We start from the raw sequence: 24,381 nt of genomic DNA, 5'->3' as shown, positions 1-24,381 counted from the left end.
TTGCTTTAAAGTTTGTATAAATGTTTTCATTGCACTAATGACAGCTTTAAAAAATTGGTCTTAAGAGCAAATAATTAGAGTGTTAATATCCTTCTCTGAAACTAGACACATGATAGGATATTGGGATTCATTTTATTTTATTTTGTTTTACTCATGCTCACAGATCAGGGCTTAAATAAGAAGGCTGATTTCTTACTTTTCTCATCAATTTCCAGGTTTCATTTTGAAGGAAGTAAGAGTGTATGTTGGCCCAATTTGTGGTTCTAATATTTCAGCAATGCAGTCCAGCATTCTGGCCTCCATATCTGTGGACCCACATCCTCCTCTTAGAAATGCCTTCCTTGGCCGGGTGCAGTGGCTCAAGCCTCTAATCCCAAGCACTTTGGGAGGCCGAGATGGGCGGATCACGAGGTCAGGAGATAGAGACCATCCTGGCTAACACGGTGAAACCCCATCTCTACTAAAAATACAAAAAAAAATTAGCTGGGCGTGGTGGCGGGCGCCTGTAGTCCTAGCTACTCGGGAGGCTGAGGCAGGAGAATGGCGTGAACCCGGGAGGTGGAGCTTGCAGTGAGCCGAGATCGCACCACTGCACTCCAGCCCGGGAGACTGAGCGAGACTCCGTCTCAAAAAAAAAAAAAAATGCCCTCCTTTTCTTTCCACCCACCCACATCCTACCCAGACATCAAGTTCCCTCTTAACACCATAGGCCTTTAGGAAGCTCTCCTTGGATAATTGCCCACCATAGCGATCCTTATTCTCTCGGAATTTCTGTAGCACTTTTAGTTTATGCCAAACAATTTCTCACTTAATTATATGTTCTCTTGGATCACTCTCTAGTGGTTTAAAACATAGTGTTACGCACATAATCTGCGCAGCCGTTTGAAGAAAAGGCACGTGGCTCATGGAGGAGCCAAAGACGTGATGCTTAGGGAAGACCACAAGTACCCATAGGGAGGAATCATCTTGGGGGGATCTAAATTTGCCCCTCAGACTCACAGGCACAGTGATGTGAATGGCAGGATACCACATGTTGCTACATCAGCCAGAGGCAAACTCATCTTCCTCGGATTCATCAGATTGATTCTAATTTATTAGTTTTCAATATAAAATATACCTGTCTAGCATAACTAGACACTCACATCCTCAGGTACCTTCAGGTGAGCTCTGTGAGTTTAGAGGCATCAGAACTCTTGGTGCACATGGAATCAAGGCAAAAGCGACTAGTCAAGTGAATCACATGTTTAAGGATTAGAACAAGAAGATTGGTGACACATTTTTTAACCTAAGGATATTCCTGCCCACCGGACTGGGTAGGTAGTGTCCTTCTGTACGATAAGCTTGGATAGTGGACAGTGCTTCCTTGACTGCTTACTGTCCTGGCAAAGTGCTTACTTCGAGGATTACTCTGCAGCTCTCTCATTGTTCCCATGAGTGACCAACTCTCTTTCCAACTCATACATTTGTTTTTCATAAGGTCTTAAATATAATCAGCAGTTTCCAGTCAACTCCTATTCTCTTTCAGTTGAGTTTTACAAAAATCCCTCTCTTGTATGTAGAGCAATCTCATTTCTGCCATTCCCAAGTCCTCAGGGTGTATCTCATTGTCGTCTTCCTTTACATCCTACAGTAGGTACCACTAAATATTACGTGATTGGTTATCTCCCAGCTCCAGTATAAAATCCTTAATGGCGTAGGCTACACAAACATTTATTTTATCCCACATTTATGAAACAAGCATATTTAGCATCTACTATGTTTCAGTATTATTCAAGTTAATAGGAATACAGAAATGAATACAACACATTTCCTTTCTGTAGAGACTTTACACTTAAAAGACAGGTGTGTAAAACAAGTATAATAAAGTGTTTTGGGAGTTGTGAGGGCTACAGATGGTGATACACTAAAGAGGAAATAATTTTACCTGTGGGAATCAGGAGAGTTTTTATAGAGAGAGAAATATATTGATTAAAACCCCATATGTATGATTTTTTGCTTATAATTATTTTAGATACCAATCCAGATTATTCAAATCTTGACCTCTTTCTCATTCACATCTATTCGCTTGTCATTAAATACTCATGCCTAGTCTAAGTTTGGAATGAAAATGTCACAAGACATATCTTTCACTATTTCCTGATTTACTAAACATGGAAATGTAGCTCAGGACCTGAGCATTTAGTCATCTCATGTGACCATGAGGACATTAAATAAGGAAGGAAATGCAGAAGTGAGTTTGATGATCTCTTACAACACCGCTATTTGGGTAGAGAAGTAGAGTTTTAGTTAGCCAGACAAGTGTCAAATATATTCTACACACATCACAACACATTAGGCTTCGTATTGTTCCCTCATTTTCTGAGGACTATTTCCAAAGATAGGTATGGATGAAATCAGAGAACATTGGGACTCTATAGGTCTCAGACTGGCCAGAAAAGAATCAACATAATCTGATGTGGGCTGTCCTGGAAATCAGGAAACTCAAGAGGCAGTCATCCCTACATACATTTTAGTAAATTATTTAACATTTCTGTGTATTCATTTACCCATCTGAAGAAAGGGAGCTAGTATGTCTAGTCTTCAACTCTGCCTATAGGATGCTATAAAGTAGTTAAGTTACAACCTTGTTCTTCTAACATTGCAGCTACTTCATTTTCCTAAGTCAAAAAGAACTGTGTATAAATCATTGAAAAAAGAATATGTATAAATCCTTAAAAGAGCAGTAAGTGAAGTAATGCATTTAAACTGAGAATCAAGATGTACAAATATATATAGATATATACAAATATTTGAACGAGCAAAACATATAAATCTTTGAAAGAGATATTAATGAATTTTGATGTATTTTTATAAACTGAAAATTTTTGCACAAATGTCATCATCATACTCATATTCTATCCTAGACTATTCTAGACTAGCCAGGTCTATCCATATTCATCATTCCATATTCTAAATAGCTCAGGATTTTCTTTCTAAAAATGGGAACAGGGACAGTCTTTGTGGGAAATTTTTCATTAAACATCCCATGTTTCATTAAACATTTTTTCTTAAAGCTGTTTCAATTTTCAGCTTATCCTATTGAGGATAACAATTCTGAAAACTTAACCGGTGTTAAGTTTAATAGTAATATTTGCATACCAAACATAGTACTTTTCTATGTAAGAAAAAGCTTCACTGGTTCTAGGATACCAAAATACTGCAAATTGATTTCTGTTTTCCATATCCACACCCACCTTCCTGCTTTTGATATCTGTCTGGTATTTTGCAAGACAGAATATTATGTGAGAGTGAACACCAAGCAATGATATTTCTCTGCAGCCCAAAGAGTCTACAATTTCCTCAAAATGTGAGTAATTTCAAATTTATGGTATTGCCAGTTCTACTTTTATACTGGTATAATGGAATGAAGTACTCATTCAGATTTTTATTCTCTGTTGGTTTGAAGAAAACATTTAGAAATTCTTAAGTGAATCAATCGATATGTAGTCAAGGCACCATGGTAGCTTCTGGGGAGATCATGTGACTATATTTCTTTTTTTTTTTAATTATTATTATTATTATTATACTTTAGATTTTATGGTACATGTGCGCAATGTGCAGGTCAGTTACATATGTATACATGTGCCATGCTGGTGCGCTGCACCCACTAACTCGTCATCTAGCATTAGGTATATCTCCCAATGCTATCCCTCCCCCCTCCCCCCACCCCACAACAGTCCCCGAAGTGTGATGTTCCCCTTCCTGTGTCCATGTGTTCTCATTGTTCAATTCCCACCTATGAGTGAGAATATGCGGTGTTTGGTTTTTTGTTCTGTATCTAGGATGCTTGCAATCTGGTTAGAAAGACTAGCCACATTGTGAGAAATGCTTTACAAGATGACACACGAGGTGGTATCTGGTAAGGGATCCTCTAAGGTATGTAGAGAGTGGAGATTCAGAGGGCTTCCTGGGGCTCCAGGGGTGTGGAAGGCCTTGGGGGAAGAGAGGGAATAATCTCTGCAGGATCTCACCAATTGTTTTCAGAAGAAAATTAATTAGAAAACACTCTTACTTATAATTGCTGTTCTAGAAAATGGTTACAATTTACTTCTTTAAATGTTTAACAACATTTTAAATTATGTGTTGTTTTCTTTTTGCCATTCATTCATCTCTTGGTTTGGGGTGTGATTTGTGTTTTTCCCCCTCTCTTGACTTATCTGAGAAATTCTGGCATTAGCCGTGTTTGGGATGTTTTTGTTCAGACATTCTTAAGTTATTTGGTAAGAAGAAAGGCTTTGTTGCATTTTTCTGCTGAGAAACAACTTTCTTTTTCTTTGTTTCAACCCTGAACTTCCTAAAAGCTCTTTATTTCTATAGATTGTTCTACAAAGCTATGCCTCCGGAGGTGAGAGACTAGGGAACATTTTTTTTGTTCAACTAGAAGTAGCCACATTTTCAGAAAACAACGAATAAGTTTAAAATATGTCAGATAACTTTACAAGAGACCGCGTGAACATAGATATATAAAGGAGAGCCTAGTGCTCTCAATGCCCATATCTGCAGGCCTCAAAATTGCTTATGAAGTCTAGAAACCATGGCCGTCTGCCAGCCAGAGGCAGCATCACCACAATGGAATTCACAGTCACTCTGTTAAGACTTTATAAATACAGTGAGGGTCCTGGAGCCAGGACCTTCAGGCGCATGAGGCTTGTCTGGTCTGGTCTGGCCGACTGAGCAAGGAAACCCTGTCCTTGAATGAGGACTTCCTCAGCTTCAGTGACTAAATGTTTGTTCTTAAAAGTAAAATGTCCCAATGGAAGGTGAACAGCAGCCATCTTCTTATTTTATTTATTTATTTTTAGCCAAGCACTCCATTAGTTGTGGCAGGAAGTCATCCTGAGAGGAAAGTCAAGGTGTATGTACATGGTTGGCTTGGGGAGAATGTTTGGAAGTTGGGAAAGTGGAACCATTTTTGAGTGTGACTTCATTTCTCTTCTGGCCTAGCTCTACACAGTGTCATATCCTGGGAACTGGGTGCTAGCATGAAGGAGAAAAGCAAGATAAATTAAAGAGCTTTACCTCTAGATAGTAATAGGAAACCAAGAATCCAGCCTGGTGATGGCTGGAGGGAGTGACTGAAGTTAGCTGATGCCAGGGGGAGTTAGCCAGGTAGCAAAAGTGTCTGGAAACCCGATGTGGCCAAGACTGGGCTGTCCAGAAGCTCAGCAGAGATAGACTCAATCATTACTTCTTCTCCCACCTTCCTGAACAAGAAGAAAAAATATTAGAGAATTGAGTTTGTAATGTTCCTTTTTTCTCCCCCCAGGCTGGAGTGCAGTGGCACTGTCTCAGCTCACTCCAGCCTCAACCTCCCAGGTTCAAGTGATCCTTCCACCTCAGCCCCCCGAGTGGCTAGGACTACAGGTGTGCACCACCACGCTCCACTATTTTTGTAGTTTTTGTAGAGACAGGGGTCTCACTTTGTTGCCCAGGCCGGTCTCAAACTTCTGGACTGAAGCGATCTGCTTGCCTTGGCCTCCCAAAATGCTGGGATTACGGGCATGAGCCACTGCACCTGGCCGAGTTTGTAATGATTTCATTTGATGGTGACAGAGACATTAATAATAACAGCAGCAACAACAATAAACACTTGTTCTCTGCCAGGTGTTAAGCAAAACACATTGTATGCCTTTTCTCATTTAAACTTACAACAACCATATGAGGAAACTACTATTATTATTTCCATTTTACCCATGAGAAAACTGAGTGAATCTCAGAGAGGAGCAAAGTATGTCAAAAGTCACATAATTGGATAGTGAGATTATGGTGTTTGTACTGAAATATGTTTAACTTCAGAGCTCATGCTCTGAACACATACTATACTGCTCATTTATTCATTTATTCACATATATATTGTGCAACTACAGTGTGCCAGGCACTGGGTTGAAACAGGAGGATGAGAGAACCACTCCCTGCATTCTTGGCATGAAACTTACAGTATAGCTGTGAATGAGACATATTTATGAAATAATCACATAAATGTATAACTGTGAACTATGAAAAGCAATATTAAGGAATGGATCACTACAGGATAATGCATAGGTACTAGGGTAAGTATATACCTATTAGAAGGAAACTATGAACTATAATAAGTGATATTAAGGAAAGGTTTACAGAGTCAGAAAACTTGATATAATTTTAGGGAGTCAAGGAGAACTTCCCTAAGAAAGGGGCACATGCTTTCAGATCTGAAGGATTAACACGATAGCTAAGCAGAGAGAACTTGCTGGGTAGGGAAAGGCTAGCAGGTACAAGGGCCCCGAGGTAGGAGACAGCTTGACATGTTGCTGATTCTGTGAATACTTATTGAGACATAGTGTAGCTACTGGTTTGTCACTTTTGTTGTGTTTCATATTCCTCCATTGAACTTAAGATTTTTTACTGTTTCACTAATGAATTGATGTGAAGATATTCTATTTTATGCAGTTTTGATTTGTTTGTTTTCTGCTAATTTCATCTGACAAATTTAAAGTTTTTAGGGGAATGAGGGCTACATCTGTCATTGCTGTATCACAGTTTCTAAGATGGCATGCAGTTTAGGTACTTAAGTGCATTTTTATAGTAAAGAATAAGAATAATAATAAACGTCAATCCAGAGACTAATAGAATTTAGTTGCTTTTAGCTGATATGCTCAATTAAGAATTGACACTGCCTGTAAAAATCTTATCTTTATATATAATATGAGCTAGGAAATAGATTCATTTCTAACTTTTGCCAAGTGAAGCATTTTAATATTCCTTGAAACTAAATGGAAAATTTTCCAAAGTAATGCTTGGCAGTTTGGCATGTGGAGAAAAAAAATCTTTCCTCTAGAGCAGCTTTTCTAGGGAACAGATTAGAATTAATTAGGGGATGTTTTACTAATGGAATATTTTTCTTCCCATTAGTGTCACTGTCCTTCATCCCTGAGGATGGCATTATTGGCAGTGATCGCTCTTATGTGTGAGAGACTATAGACAGACAGGCCATTGCATAGAATTCTATTTGTCGCACAACCTGAGACCACTGTCTTTAGTTTAAAAGCCTGAAGCTGTTTGTCTGGTCTAGCACTGTTTGGGACCTTACCTGCTAAAACTGCAATTGGCCCAGTGTCTTTTCTTGAATTCCACCCAAATTCTTTCCCTGTGACACAAAATCATTCTTAAATAACTTTTTAGGCAATAAAGCCTCCTCAGATTCAATCCCCATGCTATCTATGGTGGGGAACACTAGGATATTGAGCCTTTAAAAACATGCACCATATCTTATTTGTCTTTGTATTTCTAAGATGTAGCATAGTGATTGGCTGATAGGAGACAATTTAATAAGTATTTGCTAAATATATAATTAATTGAATGAATGGCAATCAACTAAAAGTGGGTTCCAGATTACAATTTTTGATAATCAGCTCAAATTTCCTTGCTACCTTTGGACATTAATGATCATAGATTTAAAACTATGAATAACTACAATGACAATGCTTATACTATCTCTGTACAATCTGTATTGGTTACCTATTTTTTTTTTTTTTTTTGAGATAGTGTTTTGCTCTGTCACCCAGGCTGGAGTGCAGTGGTCCGTTTTTGGCTCACTGCAAACTTTGCCTCCCAGATTCAATGATTCCCCTGCCTCAGCCTCCCAAGTAGCCGGGACTCAGGTGCCCACCACCATGCCCCACTAATCTTTGTATTTTTTAGTAGAGACAGGTTTTCACCATGTTACTCAGTCTGGTCTTGAACTTGTGACCTCAAATGATCCACCCACCTCGGCCTCCCAAAGTACTGAGATTACAGGTGTGAACCACAAGGCCTGGCCATGGTTAGTATTCGGAATAATGAATTACCTCAAAATTAATTAACATTTATTACCACATATGGTTTCTAAGAGTTAGGAATCAGAGAGCAACTTAGCTGGGTGGTTCTGGTACAGGTCTCTCCTGAGGTTGCAGTCAAGCTGTATGCTGGGGTTGCTATCATCTGAAGCATGAATAGAGATGGAAGATCTGCTTCCAAAGGCTGTTGATAGGTGACCCCATCATGTGAGCCTCTCTGTAGGGCAGCTTAATTGTCCTCATGACATGGTGGCTGGCTTCCCTATAGCAAGTGATCAAAGAGAGAAAGCAAAGAGTAAGCTGCATGGTCTTTTATGACCTAGTTCCCAAGTTGCACACCATACTTCCTTCCCTTCTATTTTGTTCCTTAGAAGCTGGTCAAACCTGCACTCAGGAGGAAGGTAGTTTTCACCTTTTCTGAAAAGAGGAATAGCCAAGAATTTGTAGAGATTTGAAAACACTAAAATACCTAAATATTGAAACTCCCCCAGAGTATTTACATGAATTGCATGTTTTCTAAAGTAGTGCAATGCATCACAATGTTCAATTTGTCAATAAGAAGTGCTTTTAGACAAAGTGCTTTTCCTGGAAATTAGCTAACTGTCTTAAAGTATAAATAATGTCATTTTGAAAAAAAACCAAAAATCCTTGTAATCATGAAAACAAGAATCACCAGTACTTGAAGAATCCAAATAATGACCTAATTTTGTTTTTATTTTCTTTTTATTCCTCTGAAGTAGATTCAAAAAATTCAATTAAAAAACATTTTGTGCATCTACTTTGTGCCAATTACTATGTCATGTGCTCTGGGAAGGGGATACACTTATGTAGAGGTGACAAAAGATATAATCTATCCCAGAGAAGCTGAGAGTATAACAGAGATGATGGACACATACACAAAACTTAATATGATACGAAGCTCACTGTATTGAGTTTTGTGAGAGAGCTACAGGGAAGATGTTATGGGGGCACAAGGAGAAGAAAGTGAATTAACATTGAAAGATGAGAAGACATCTCGGAAGAACTGGAACCGGGCCTTGGGAGAAGAACAGCCATTCAAATAGATAGAATTGTGGTAGCAAAGGCATAGAGGTAGGAAAGTATAGATCTCCAGGGACAGTAGTCATGGGGTTGGGGCACTTTTGTAATTTAAGGTTGGAAGGATATATTGGAGCCTCTTGAATGTGGTAACAAGGCACACCTTGGGCAGTGGAGAGTTATTGGAGTGTTTGAAAAGGAGGGTTATTGAGTAAATAGACTGGTACTTTAGGAATTTTAAAATGTGGATCATTGTACTACTAATAACTATTTATTTTATATTTACTATCTACTAAGTAATTTACACGTATTATCTTGTACTCACTGCAAGCCTTCTGGGTGTGAGTGTTTTAAGTGCCATTTTACTGATAAAGAAACTGAGGCTTAAATAGTTGAAATAAATCACCCTGCTAGTGAGTGGCAGAATGACAAGTCAGATCTAGGGTTGTCTAACTCCAAAGATAATATAAAATAATGTATCTCTTTTCGCTTATGCATAAAATATGGGAGCATATTAAATCATACACATAGATTGTCAAAAAATACTTTGGGAAACCGATTATAATATCAAATAATTCAGTGCTCCTGTCTCTTAAACTTTTATCCCTATCTGTAAAACAAACTACAAATTGAGAGAGTACATTCCTTAGCTTGGGAAAAAACCCAATTGTGTTGTAACTAAACTAATCATCTTAAGGCAGTAGTTCAGAAGAATAGTACTACTGTAAGCCTCAAAAAGAGGAAACTACCTGGGTATAGCAGGTAGGAGCAGAGAGAGGATCAGAAAAAAATAGCTATCGAGTTCTATGCTTATTACTGGGGTGATGAAATTATCTGTACAACAAATCTCTGTGACACGCATTTTATATATAACACAAACCTGCACATAAACCTAAAATAAAAGTAAAAAAAAATGACAATCAAAAAAAAAAAAAAGAAAGTACCTGGCCGGATCTACCCTCTAACATTTTTAGGACTCAGGGCAAGACAAATGAAAGCCTACATACTATATGTCTAAATATTAAACATTATAAATAGGCTAACAAATGGTTAAGTAAAATATGCTTTGTCTTTCTACCTTGACAAATAAATGTTGATAATGACAAAATTGAAAAATATATGGAAAGCTGTCATTCTTGAAGTCAACAAAATGTCCATGATGACTGTAATCATTATTGTGTACATCTGGATATTCTGTTGTGGGGTTGGTGATGTTTCCGTGAGTAATCAAATTAGGTCATACATAATTAATATATTATTACTTAATCTGTAAAATTTATTTTTGCTTTTATTTCTGCAATTCTCTGATTATGTTGTTAGAATGACAGTTTTCATATAACATGTCTTCTATTGACAGTAATGATCTAAACGTTAGATTCTAAAGTATTAAAAATGAAGTGTAATATTAAAGTACACACAATTTGAATTTATTTTCATCAAAAATGTAAAGTAAACATAAAAATCAAAAACTAAAAGTTAGCTTTTGTGCTACTAAAAGTTTTCTTCTAAAATCTTCAATTTTCTGGGAAAAAAGGCAAAATTCAAAGTATAACTAATGAATATAACATTTAAATAATTATTTAAATGAAACTGAAATTGTATTTCTTGAAAATTTAAATCACATTAGATATTTTTATAAAAATAAAACTAGTAGTAATTCTAGTGTTCAATGGTGATCCAATTACCAAAGAATCTCTACCACGCTGGTCACTACTAGACCTGCATATATTTAACTTTAAGGGCCATAGGAATTGTTTAATATTACAAGATGTTCTTTGGCCACAATGTGCAACTTTTGGGGTTATCATGGTAATAGGTGAGTACTTCTGGAGCATTGAATTAGAACATGAAAAGAAGTAGCAAAATGGAAGCTTGGCACTCCTGGGAAATGATACCTCATTATCCCTTGCATTCATGCTGAGAGGAAAGACTTGACAAGTTAATTAAGTTGTCTTTTTCTTACCTGAGTGCTTCTGCTGTTCAACTCCTCCCTGCTCTCCAAAGAAGTGTCCTTCTCTAATATGGGCAGCATCACAATCCAGCCTCAAAAGAAGCCACCCTGGGCTTCCAAGACACAAAGCAGGGGATATGGAGAGGTGTCTGCACTAGAGCCTGGATGGTGCTACTGACAACAGTGAGTGTTCAGGGTGACTGCTAGTGCTGTGCAGTACTGAGTGCCACATTCCATGTGACCACATGTCCTTTAATAAATGTATTCAGTGTGCACTTATGGAACTCATGGCTTCTAAATCACAAGGCCTGTGCTTCAAGCATAGTGCTATCCCTGAGCAGCATTTGTAAGCTTCCAGTGTGCAACAGTGGGATTACCTACCAGGCTCAGCTGATGGACCGGGATGATATTGGAAGAGAGGCTGCCAGCCTGAAGACTTACCTGGAAACATTTTCTTGTTGGTCTGGTTTTAATAAAATCACCAGATTCTACTAGAAGGAAACCAAAGATTACAAAGGTCCAAATTAATATATGACAAAGTAGAAACGGAAACTGTGAGGAAATGAGGTGAAACACAGGGGATGATGTATTGGAAATAGGGAATGAAAACCAGTACAGAGTAGAAACACCTGAAAGCAGTTCTGGACACTCCACATGCTCCTGCTGTACCAAGACCTGGTCCTATGTGTGCTGACCTTGTTCTTCTGCTCACATCTGCAAATGTGGCAACATTTTAGCTGTTTTCTATTAACACTGAAGTACTCTGAGAGCTTGGAGATTTTCAAGTGCAAAATCAGGTCCAGAGAACAGTAAAAAAAAAAAAAAAGCTTGACTGAACTGCCACTCACATCTTCCCTATACTGTGCAGAAGCAAAGAGCTCAATACTGATTTTGGTTTTGTGGTTGAAGGCAACTGCTATGAAACTTCTTAAGTGGTTCATAGTTGTCCATATTTTATCCTTATAATTGAAACAATATTTCCTGCTTTCCCCAGAGTAATAATTTTAAAGGTGGGGTCTCTAACCTTGGGTACAGCCTGGCCTCCACAGTGTTACACTGTTCCCAAAATGACAGGGGATACAAAACAGATGGGTCACACTGCAGGCTGCAGAAGTGGGATTTTGTTCGTGAAGACAAACCCCATACTACAGGAAAGGCCCAGGGCTATCTCTGAGTCTTGATAGGTTTGGAATAACTTTAAAGTTATTAATCAAGAAGTGAATAGGTGGAAACTTGGGAACATGTTCTTCTCTGTGGTTAACAGTGGGAACACCAAGGCTAATTGCTTTAAGTCTAAATAATCAGCAACTGTAAACTCTGTCACCCAAACTTCCAGTTTATGTCACTGGCTTTCTGGAGGCTGCATTACAGTGTTGTGGTGAAATTATTATTTATTAATGACCATAGTATTAATAACACTATATACTGTGAACTTATTTTATAGTAATACATCTCCTCAGTGCTCAATAAATACTTGTTGAATAAATACTTTCTCATCAGTTGGCTCAACCAATGCCCACTGAATACCTGTTATGAAAAAGGCACTGGGTACTGATCCAAAAATGAACTTGTTTTAGCCAGAGTCTTCCAAGAGATTATAGTTTTACAGATATTATCCTGATGAATGAACAACCCAGAAAGGCATCCTCCTTTCAGTTTGATGATGCTTTTTTTCTCACTTTTTATATAAAAGATTTTGAATTTGCTATTTTGAAAAATCCAGTAGGGGTTTCAGAGGATGTATTTGAAACTTGTATTTTTTGAAATCTATGTCTGACTATTAAGGAAATTGTACTTTTTTCCAATTTACTCTATTACCTATAATACAACCAGAAATAAAATGTTAAAAACCCAAGCTCATGCATACCCCAGGATGACAAAAAAAATTCTGCATGTATAAGAACACTTTACATTGCATTTTGTAAAAACTTACAAAGAAGATAAATAATATGTATGACTCCAGATTTCAGTAAACAGACTCCCACTTAGCTTAGCTCTTAAGTTATGCAACTTCCTCACTGATGACTTAGAAAAAAATAAAGAGGCAGCAAATAGTCAGTAAAGAGTAAGGCAGGAAGCATGTGGTGACTCTGAGTCCCAGGAGGGCTCACCATGTCCGGTGCCACTAGGGAAACAAATCTCTAAGGCAATTGAAATTTTCCTGCTTCTCACATAATCCCAAGCAGAGCACAAGGCAGTGGCTTAAATCTGCAGGTTTAAAGGAGCACAGAGAAAGAGAAATAAGAGAATGAAATCTGTATCTTAAGAGAGTGAAGGAGGGTCACTCATTTGTTTATAGGCAGTGTTCCCCCACCCCCTTCTCTAGACAGCAAGGAATTTGGAGCCTCTGTCAACTCTCAGGCAAAGATCCTTCGATCAGTTCACGTAGGGCCTGATAACGCATGGACACTGAGGGAGATTAAAAGAAGATAGTAATATTAATATAAAGATCATGGCAATGATAACAACATGCCACCATTTAGTGTCTTTGTGTTTCCCAAGAGTTGACACTATATATGCATCAACTTATTTAATGCAACATGATGAAATATTCTCATTTTACTGAGGGATTAAAAATAATAAACTGATGGCCGGGTATGGTGGCTCACACCTGTAATCTCAGCACTTTGGGAGGCCAAGGTGGGCAGATCACTTAAGGTCAGGAGTTCGAGACCAGCCTGACCAACATGATGAAACCCCGTCTCTACTAAACGTACAAAAATTAGCTGGGTGTCGTGGTGGCTACCTGTAATCCCAACTGCTCAGGAGGCTGACGCATGAGAACCACTTGAACCCAGGAGGGTGGTGTTGCAGTGAGCCGAGCTTGTGCCACTGCACTCCAGCCTACACGACAGAGTAAGACCCTGTCTCAAAATAATAATAATAATAATGAACTGAGACTCAGAAAAGGTGTTTGTTCAGGGTTACAAAGCTCAGACGGGACAGGGCAGCATTGGAAACCAAAATTGGTCTGACTCCTAGGCTCGTGCTGTAAATCACGGTGCAAGGCTTCTACTGCCTATGTTTTTCCTGAGAGAATGTATAAATGAAAGGATGGTTAACATATTAAGCAAAATATATTAAACGTCAAATGAACTGTATAAATGATAAATGCTGGAGAGGTGGGGTGGCAAAGAACTCATGTCCGAGGTGATCTGGGAAGGTCTCTCGAACAAGGTGGAATTATAGCTGGTTTTTGAAGAATCCGAAAGTGCTTAGATTGAAAGGTTAGGCATGTACAGGAATGGTTTCTAAGATGTCATATTTTATCTCTGTCCTCATCTTGACTGGCACTAATGAACATCAAAGATTTCTACCTAAATACATTGAGTGCCCAGTATGTGAAGGGCCTTATTTATGTTGTTTTAAAGCTTTTTAACATACTTTAAAGAAGGGACTGGTTAATCTCCACTGTCTAGATCCATTAGACCCCGAGCCGGATGGCCCCAGGGGCCTTTGGGAATGGCGTGATGGGACAGTCTCCACTTTTGCACATACCTACGAAAAGAATGGTCCTCTGGGAATTTTGCAGACCTACAATCTGGAGATAATGTACTTTTGATCATAATTCAAGTGCCCCCAGATATAGGGTTGCCAGATTTAGCAAATAAAAATATAAAATGCTCAGTTAAATTTGAATTTCAGATAAACAATGAATTATCTTTCAGTACAAGTATGTCTCAAATATTCCATGGGACATACTTACAACTTTTAAAAACTTATTTGTTATTTCTCTGAAATTCAAATTTGACTGGGCTTTTACATTTTATCTGGCAACCTACCCAGTCAGGAATTGGAGGGAAAATTCTGAGATTTGAATTTTTTGGCATATACAAATACTCTTCTATGTGAAGACCTCAAATAAACTAAAAAACAAAAAGAAAAAGTGTCAGTATTATACATTCCCATAAAATATGCTCCATTTTAAAATGAGACCAATGGGGCAGGAAGTTACCTCACAAAAGTAATTTTGTGGAAAAAATATAAAATCTCTGAGTTTTTATACTTTATTTATTCAAGAAATTCTAGCCTTAAAATAGTAGTCAGTTGACCCAAGTAAGTCACTTGCTCTGCATCAAGATAAAAATGCATTTCATGCCGTGTACCCTGAGGATAAAAAAAGACATGCTGAAAACTGGATTTACAAGTAGTGCCCCTATTAAAGATGACAATTAAGTGGGGTTCACTGAGGAGGCATGGTGCCTTAGGATTGAATTATAAGAATGATGATTGTTTTTGGAGTTGGAGTCAAATATCAGCCTTTAAACCAAGTCAAAGCCAGTGTTACAGCTGCCTTCTGTCACTGACACTGCTGTGGAAAAATTCAAAAGGCACACCAAACGTTTTTTTCTAGTGCATTTTCCAAAACAACTTGGAATTAATATAAGTACCTCAACAGCAGAAAGCAAATGTATTTACCTATGTAATATCGAGCTTGCCTGGAATCATTTAATAGGAAAAAGTATTCTGCAGAGAAATGTACTTTGAGAGAATGCAAAGCATGAAAGGTAAGTTGGAGACTTGAAGGGGGGATTTTAAATCACATTTAGACATAAATCCTTTCAGGTCATGATTCCCATAGATTACCAGCATCTGCTAAGCCTAGATAGTTCATAATCTCTAAAATTGTCATAATCTTCCTATGGAAGGTTTACCAAAGAAGTACTGAATTACACTGGGTTAATACTTTTAAGGATGAATGGTCAAGATGATGATGCTAAATTAATGCAGTGGCTACATAGTAAAATCTAATACTAATAACATATCTGAACCAAGCTGTGGTTTCAAAAGGTGTTCACTCCATCAGGGTAACATATTCTCAGGTATACGTATTCTCAGGTATATGATCAACTAGAAAGTTGCCAACCATTATTCACCTTCACCTACTCCTACAAGCTTCTCTGTCCTGTCTTATTCTTTTCTACTGTCAAAAAGAGAGGAGGACTTAAAGGTTGGGTCTGTAAAATAGTAAACCATAGAGCAAAAACACAGATAACACAGTGAAGGAAGATGCTTGAATAAATTATCGGTGGACAGTGTTCTCTGGATTGAAGCATGGAATCTAAATATGGTGTCTCATAGAGTCTACTGACATACCACGCTATAAGTGGAAACAGTGCAGGGCAGCATCTAGTGCTGTGTGAACTGTATCATCAGCACCGTGGAGTGACAGTCACCATGTCCTACTATATTTTTGGTTATTTAGATGGACAGTGCATTTGCGCTTGTGCAGTTACTTTTAGTAAATGCACAGGAGTGGCATTCTCACTTTCCTTCACTGCATTTGCAAGGATCAAGGGAAATATTTCCAGTGACATGGAGCTAGTATAAATTGATCCATTGTGAAATGGCTAAGCAAATACTTATTATACTTTAATAGGAACAGCAATGTAACATTTAATGAGCACTGAGCAAAGTATGTTGGATGCGCTTATGCATCCACTGAATTAGAACATATTGGTCTGGTTCTTCATTCCCCATCCCCACCATCCTGCTCTCACGCTCCCTGGTCTCCAGTCACATTCCTAATTCTCTGAACACTTCGCTTCATGGCCTCTTACATACCTATTTGCTTGTGCACCTCCTCCTGCCCCTGGTGGAATTACCCCTGCCCTTTGTCTCCTGGTGAACCTTTGCTTTTTCAAGTCTCAATTCAAAAGTCACCCTGACTTCTACTCCCCAGTGTCCTACCCAGAGTTGGGTGCCCCTGCACCGTGTTGCTGCAGCCCTGAATTCACACCCTCTGGGAGAAAACACATTATGTTGGCTTCTAATCAGTTGCTTCCCTGCCTTCTTCTCTCAATGGGCTGCACACTTCCTGAGAACAGGGACTGAGTCTCTTTCTGCTTTTCATTTTCAGAACAGAGTGTCTGTAATACACGGCACACCTAAATGATCCATAAGCATTTTATTAAAAGTGGTCTGGAGTGCACCATGGCCTGGACACTCTGGGGGAGTATAGATAAATAGAATACCAGGACCAGACATACCCATGTAAAACTTCCAAATTTTTACATATAAAGCTACAAATTTAATGGTACCAACAATAAAAATTGGTGCAGTCAAGAGAAGTGAAGTAAAATTCTCTGGGAAGAATTGAGGAAAGCCTTATGAGAAAGGTGAAATTTGAGGTGGGCTTTAAGAGAGGCATTGAAATGGAAGAAAGCAGTGGCTTCCTCTTCCTGGGAGTTCATCAGGGCCATAGACTTTAGGGCAGAAAAGTCAAACTACAGACTGAAAAGAAAAGGCCAAGTATGAATGGAGGGTTTAGGTTGAGGAGTAGGCTAAGATCTTCCTGGTTCTTCCCTCTGTGCAACACGGAGAATCTTTTTCCCGTGTCCAATTTTACATCTTCTTCTTCTGGTTTAAGCATGCCTAAAAGAGATTACCAACTACCAACTTCTGAAGACACAGTTTGTGTAGTTCCTGTGGACTGGGACATGTGACTCTGCAAACATGATACTAAATACTCTATTTTTTTTAAGCAAATTGAGTATGTAACTCTGTCTCAAAATATGCAGTACATGTCTTAGCCTTAAACTTGTTCCCCTGTGCTTTTAGATAATAATTTCATGAAATGTGTTTGGAAGTCTTTTGGGGCCTAAGTTTAGAAAGCTAGAAAGACATTCTCATTGCCTTTGTTGTTCCAATCTGTGGTTCTGTAGTTTCTGGACTTGGATCTATCATTTGACTGAAAAGGATAAAAGGTCCAAGAGTGAAAAGAAATGGGTTAAAGAGAGGGAACAACCAGCCAAAGCAGTGGCAGCCAGCACCCGAGGCGGGTGGCTGCAGCTGGGCTCTGTTCAGCTGCAGGTGTGGAGGAGGAAGTGCAGGAACGAGCCCAGGGCCCATTTCCAGGTGGCAGCAGGGTTCAGTGGGCTTAATTAACCAGTGAACTGCTCATGGGGTCGGTCTGTCTCCACCTTTCTACACGGCACTGAACAAGCCGCTGACCATTTCCTGCCTCGGATTTCCTCAGCCCCAAAGAGGGGACAACAATGTGTATTCGTCAGAGAAATTACTGGCCACTGTCTCATTCAGAAGCTGCTCCTAGAAGTGTTAGTAAAGACTTTTAAAAACATGAAACAAAGCAGAGAATTAAAAATAACAGGAAGTAGAAGAGAGAGCACACTATGATCTGAAATCTTCTGTGTTATATGCTGGTGTTAAAGAGGTCGTGAGGCCTTGATGAAGATTTGTTACTTGGAAGGATGTCAGTGCTGGGGACCTGCTCTCTGTGAACCCAGCAACCTGCCCCAGCATTTCAAGGGGCATACAGTCCACTCAGATGATTTATTTCTGAGTTGGAATTACCCCATTCCCCAGCCCACCCTCTTTTCAACTTTGTACAAATGTAAGTGGCCAATTCTCTTTACTACACAAATGACTCATGATTTCATGAGCTGCAAGCAGCAATTTCTTAAGCAGCTTTCCCATATTCCTAGTGCAAGAAATGGACCCACAGACATCTCTTATGGGCTAGATCTTTTTAATTTGTGAAGCAAAGAAAGTGAGGGAACCACTGGACCCAATCTCAAGTATCCAAGGTCAACTAGACGAGGCACATGGCCAACTTCCGAAGACACATGGTTTTTTCCTAATCCTCAGCCTCTACTTCCTCATTGGATCTGAGTTCAAATCTCAGAAAGGTCAGAGCATGTGCATTTTTGGCATTTTTAAACAAATGGATGCAATTAAGAACTTGAGGAAAGGGTGGCTTTCTATAGTTTTCAGCATACATCAGCTACTTGACAACTTCTACTAAAATAGAGCCACTTTCAGAGGGTAATGTGAGTAGCCAATCACTGCCACTCAAGACAGAAATGTTGGCCAATGATCTACAAGTAAGTGTGTCGTGTATTTCGCATGACTATGAGCGCTTCTCATTAGGAAAATAATGGCATCACTTCCTGGAGTTTTCTTGGTTATTCAAACCTCCTGCTTTGGAATTGAGTTCATGGTTTACCAACATCAGCAAGTGTTTCCTATTTTGTTGTACATGATCACCGAAGGAATAGGAGGCAATAAAGGAAAATGAGAACTAAAGGTTCTAGAGAGATTACATTCTTTATCACATTTAATCTTTACAAGAACCCCCAAAATGTGGTGTTCTTTCCTCCATCTTACAGATGTTTTGAAAACCGAAGCTCTGAAAAGTTAAGTAACTTGGATCTACAGAGCTATAAGAGGATGTGCTAAGATTTGAATCCAGAATTTCGTGACTCAAAAACGTTTTCTCCACAATATCAGTTTACCAGAATAACCTAGGCATGGCCTCAGAAGACCTATATTAGAAATTAGCTATATCCTAGTTCTAAGGAAGTATTCACTTTTTATTATTTAACTATTAAAACTGCACATATATTATATTCCATAGAAATTCTGAGCATCAATAATAGGAGGAGATACTTTCACTATTTGTATATATGTATATGTATATGTGTGTATATATACATACAAAATATATTTTACAATTGTCTCTTTGTTCCAAGAGTGGGAAGGAAAATAACTAGAATTTGTAGTTGGGCATTTGTGTCCACTTTAACCTGATCCATTCTGTCCAACTTTTCTGTGCAAAGCTCTCAAATTCATTGTTAGCCTATCTGATCCTGTCGTCTGGAGACCGCCAAGTATTTCACATCTTACCCAGGGAACCGACCACTTTTAAGGGAGGGAGGGCACTCTTTACTGACTTTTCCTAATTTAAACTCATTGAAAATTGTTCATTTTAAGGGCAAAGACAAGGCAATTCATCTGTAAAGAGCTCTGTCACTTTTCTCCAAGTGATGACTAATGGTGGGGAACTTAAAACCTTATCCTTGGTATCTTTTGGAGTCCAGACAATTCAGTGGTCTCCTGGGATGAGTAAATATCAGCCTGTTCCCAGGAAGATTAACTAGTAAGATGATGTAGGAAAAGCTGCTACTTTTTAGAGGGCTATACTTAAACTGCCATCTACACTTCTTAAGGCAGAATCTCAGATAGTTTATTTCCATATGGGATGCTATGATTCCTAGAAAGAAAGGATATTTTATACAGTTATAAGAGTAACAGTGGTTTCTTTCCAAGATGTTAAATTTGGTCTCAAGGTTAGTGTTTGCTAATGTAATGTACTTACTGGCCTTTAAAAGATCATAAAGTAGAGTAGAATTAGGAGACCTGAATTAGGGCTCCCCATTACTGGGCATGTAGTTGTAGGTAAATTCCCAGTTTCTTTACCTGTTGTGCAGGTAGCAATACCTATCCAGATTCCCTCATAGCCTCACATTTTTAAAATACGAAGAATGCTGAAGTACTTTGAAAGTTCTAAGAGCTCCAATGGGGTCCTGTAGCACATGTGCTTTGTAGTCAGAAAGCCCCAAATTCAAAACTTAGCTTTTCTACTCTTTTCCTGTGTGGGTCAGTTTTCTAAACTCTCTGTATCTTAGTTACCTCACCTGTAAAATAGGCTAAAAAGAGTTCTACCTCATATGATACTTGTGAGGACCAGATGGGCTCTTGGTATGCTTCAGTTGGAAAGGCTCATAGAATTTATGTCACCCATTCCTCCTAATTGTAAGATGAGAAAACCGAGGACCTGGCTGGTAGACTGTCTTACCCAAGTTCATTCATCGATAATTTTTGAGTTATACCAAGCAATTTGCCTGCAGAGATTCAATGTTGCTTAAATTACTGTGTTGCCTCAATTCTTAGGAAGACTTCTTTTTAATTGAGAGTTCTTCTTGCTCCTGTATGTCAGAAGGAATGGTCACGTTGCTAACTTTTTCTTTTTTATGAGCTGATGACTCATTTATGAGTTATCTAAATGTCTTGTTCCTTCTTTCTCTCTTCTGCCGTCTCTATCATGGGACTATTTTCTTTCTGCTAGCACTTCTACTGGAGATTGTGAAAGGGTGGTGACAGTGAATTAACTCCTTGTTAGCAGCCTGGTCTCTTGAGAGGAGGCTCACCCACTGCTGCTGACTGATAAGATGATGACAATCTCTGCTTCCTAAAAAATCTCCTCTACTATTAAGTTGGTGCATAAGTCATTGCAGTTTTTGCCATTACTTTGCCTTCCAGATTGCCACTTGCTTTTCTCTGCTCTACTTGCTCCTTCGTTGCTGGATCCTCTTCCTGGGTAAACCCTTAAATATGTTACATTCTTTAGGATCTGTCCTTGTCTGTCTTTGATCCTGCCTGCTCTTCTCGGTGATCGCAGGCACTCTTGTGTCCTCAGTTACCATCTATCTGACGCTGACTCCTAAATCCATTATCTTTAACTTAACTTTCTCACTTAACTGCCAGATCTCATTGCCTCTTGAATATCTCTGCCTGTTTCCCACAAGCACTTCAAAAATTGTATCCACAAATGAGATTACCAGTCCCCGTTACACACACACACACTCTGTCTTCCTTTTATAGCCTAATTAATCAAGCATTCTCAGCTCCTTGCCCAAGTTCCATATCTATCCAGTTTTCAAATCATTTTTATTTTATCTTGAAATATCTCTTGAACCTGGCATCTCTTTCCTATTTTACTGATACAGTTGCGTCAGTTCAGCACTCATCTTTTTTCACCATAGCTTCCTAACTTTTCTCTGTGGCCTAGTTCTCTCCATTCTATCTAATCTTCCCTCTGTATTCTGCCACAGATAACTTTCAAAACTGAATTTTATCTGTGTTGATCTTCTATTAGGAAAAATGTTAGATCCTCAACTAGTGCCTAAAGACGAATCCAAACTATTGTAATATATTAGCAGTTTCCAGGATTAGAGCTCCAACCCCTTTCCATCTGCTCCATTAGGTACCCTGTGGGCCCCTGTGATTCATTTACAATAAACTTGTCACATTTCCTCAAGTACTTGCCTGACATCAGATGTGTGACATCCTCAAAGACCCCACCATACCTCTGATCTTCCCTTCTCTTACAACTCCCCCTTGGGCCCCTGCAAGTCAGTATTTCATTCTTATTTTTATATTATGATATCTTTTTACATCTGTCTCTCCCAACAGACTTTGAGCTCATCAAATTGGATAACAGGGTTTTCTTTTTTTTTTTTTTAATTTCAAAGACCCTATCACATTGGACAATGTCTTCCACTCAAAGGAATTCAATAAATAGTTGTTGAAGTAATGTACTTACAACAATTATTAAGATCAGAGGAATATTGTTTATCATTCAATGTTTATAGTTAAATATTTGATTTTTGATAACCATTTACTGAATAATTCACCTAACACCCCATAAACTAATTAACAAAGAGTGTCTTCACAAATGGTGTTGATATCACATCAAGATGCTAACAGTGTAAAATTAGGATTTTAAAAATATGTATGTAACTTTAAGGCTTTCTGTGACTTTTAGGTTTCTCTAAAGTTTATTTAACTTTAATTCACTTAAATTTCTTTAAAAGTTAACCATTATACATAAGGTAATCTGACTCCAAATTTATGATTCTTATATAAAATCCAAAGATAGGTAAGGATATAAATCTAAATGTAGTCCAATAAATGGACAGAAAAAAGTCAGCTTCACATGTAGTTTATGGAAGTAGTGCATATATGAAGCCACAGAAAATGAAGAGACAAAGGAATTTCAAATTTTGGAATTTATAATTAAACCAATTATATTCACATATGCTACAGAGTGAAAAGTTGAACAATATATCTATATATTGGTTTTATAAAAGTATTATGGTATACAGCTAATTATTGAACACTATGCTTAGAGATAAGAAAATATTAATAATAATTATAGTAACTAACATTTATTGGGCACTTACTCTATGCTAGGTGCTGTGCTAAGTACATCATATGCATAATTTAATCCCCCCAATATCTCTTTGACACAGTTCCTCTTGTTACTCCTGTTTTCCAGATGAGTAAATAATGCTTAGAAAGAGTGAATGACTTGTCAGAGGACTTAACAAGTTTTACAGCTGTTTGAACATAGATCTGATGGGTTGTTCTATATTAAATGAATGAATACCTTTTAGTTATCGCAATTCTATACTAATTAGTAAGTAACTGATAAATCATTTGGTAAATTTATATAAACTGTGTTTTGGACATATCTAAAATGATAAGGCAGCAGGGCACAGTGGCTCACGCCTGTAATCCCAGCACTTTGGGAGGCCGAGGTGGGCGGATCACCTGAGGTCAGGAGTTCCAGACCAGCCTGGCCAACATGGTGAAACCCTATCTCTACAAAAATACAAAAATTAGCCAGGCGTGGTGTCGGGTGCCTGTAATCCCAGCTATTTGAGAGGCTGAGGCAGGAGAATCGCTTGAACTCGGGAGGTGGAGATTGCAGTGAGCCAAAATTGTGCCACTGCACTCCAGCCTGGGTGACAGAGTGAGACTCTGTCTTAAAAAATAATAAAAATAAAATAAAATAAAATAAAATGGCAAGGCACATGCTGTAGTCATTACTGAGAACAAAAGAAAAGCAAAATTAGCTGAGAATCTTTGAAGTTAGGTATTGTTAACTACTGATTGTCTAAATCCACCACTTCAGTTTGTTTTAAAGTCTGCTTTTCTATCAAAATTTTGAACATTCACCTTAAAGTATGCCTCCAGAAATGACCACTAATATATTATTAAACTATTCTTAACTATTCCACGCATAGTGGGAGATATTGAGGTCTATTGCTTGATATAAGAAATTAAACTGTATTTCTTCTTTCTTTTCCTGCTGGAGGGTAATTTACAAAATAATTGATAGTTTTATGGCACTGTTAAAGTGGAAATGCACTCAAAACAATTACAATTAAAGGAGCCTACAGATTTTATAATGCCCAGGTTAATTATCTTCAGAATATCTGCCCAATACAGTATGTTACAGGATACCAATAAAGAATACAATTATTTTTTTCTTGATACTTTGCTTGTTTTTTGTTTGTTTGTTTGTTTTAGAGACGGAGTTTCACTCTGCCACCCAGGCTGGAGTGCAGTGGTGCCGATCTCCGCTCACTGCAACCTCCGTCTCCCAGGTTCAAGTGATTCTCCTGCCTCAGTAGAGACAGGTTTTTACCAGGTTGGCTGGTCTGGTCTCGAACTCCTGACCTCAAGTGATCCACCTATCTCGGCCTCCTAAAGTGCTGAGATTACAGGCATGAGCCACTGCACCCAGCCTTTCTTGATATTTGATCCGTAGAGTCCAATTCATAAGTAGATGAAGATGGAGCTGCTTTTATTATAAAATTTGAGGGATGTGAAGAAGGTACCCTTGTCCCAAAAGACTACCCCCCCATCACCCCAAAAAAAGTTACAGGTTTTCAAAGTTTTCAAGTCTTTGGTTGCTCTCTGTGAACAAGTAAATATCCCTGGGAGCACTAACCCCTTATGTCTTTATCACACCCTTAAGTAATCAAACTGGGAAGATGCCAAAAATGCAAATTCTTAGGGGTACTTTATAGATTCTGATTTGATCATTCTGGAAGGAGACTGAGGAATCTGCATTTTAACAAGCACTTTGATGATTCTGATGCAGGAGGTCTTCTGGACCACATTTTGAAAACTCTTAACAGATAACTGACACATCGAGTTGTTAACAAACTG

The 24,381-nt window shown here is 38.3% G+C and overlaps 1 protein-coding gene across 2 annotated transcripts in view; it reads left to right on the top strand.

Annotated features, from left to right (window-relative positions):
• The window catches only part of MAML2 (mastermind like transcriptional coactivator 2), a 367,004-nt gene that overhangs the window by 110,166 nt on the left and 232,457 nt on the right, over window positions 1-24,381 (top strand). The window contains exon 1 of one of the 2 annotated variants that reach the window (XM_054524965.1): window positions 1-24,381. This exon is cut by the window's left edge and continues 9,819 nt beyond it. The exons of the other annotated variant lie outside the window; for it this stretch is intronic. The gene's annotated coding sequence lies outside the window, so the exon portion shown is untranslated. 2 annotated transcript variants of the gene reach the window in all.

Source organism: Pongo abelii, chromosome 9 (assembly GCF_028885655.2).
Source record: "Pongo abelii isolate AG06213 chromosome 9, NHGRI_mPonAbe1-v2.0_pri, whole genome shotgun sequence".
In the NCBI taxonomy this organism is placed as follows: domain Eukaryota; kingdom Metazoa; phylum Chordata; class Mammalia; order Primates; family Hominidae; genus Pongo; species Pongo abelii.
This window is presented reverse-complemented; position numbering and strand designations above follow the sequence as displayed.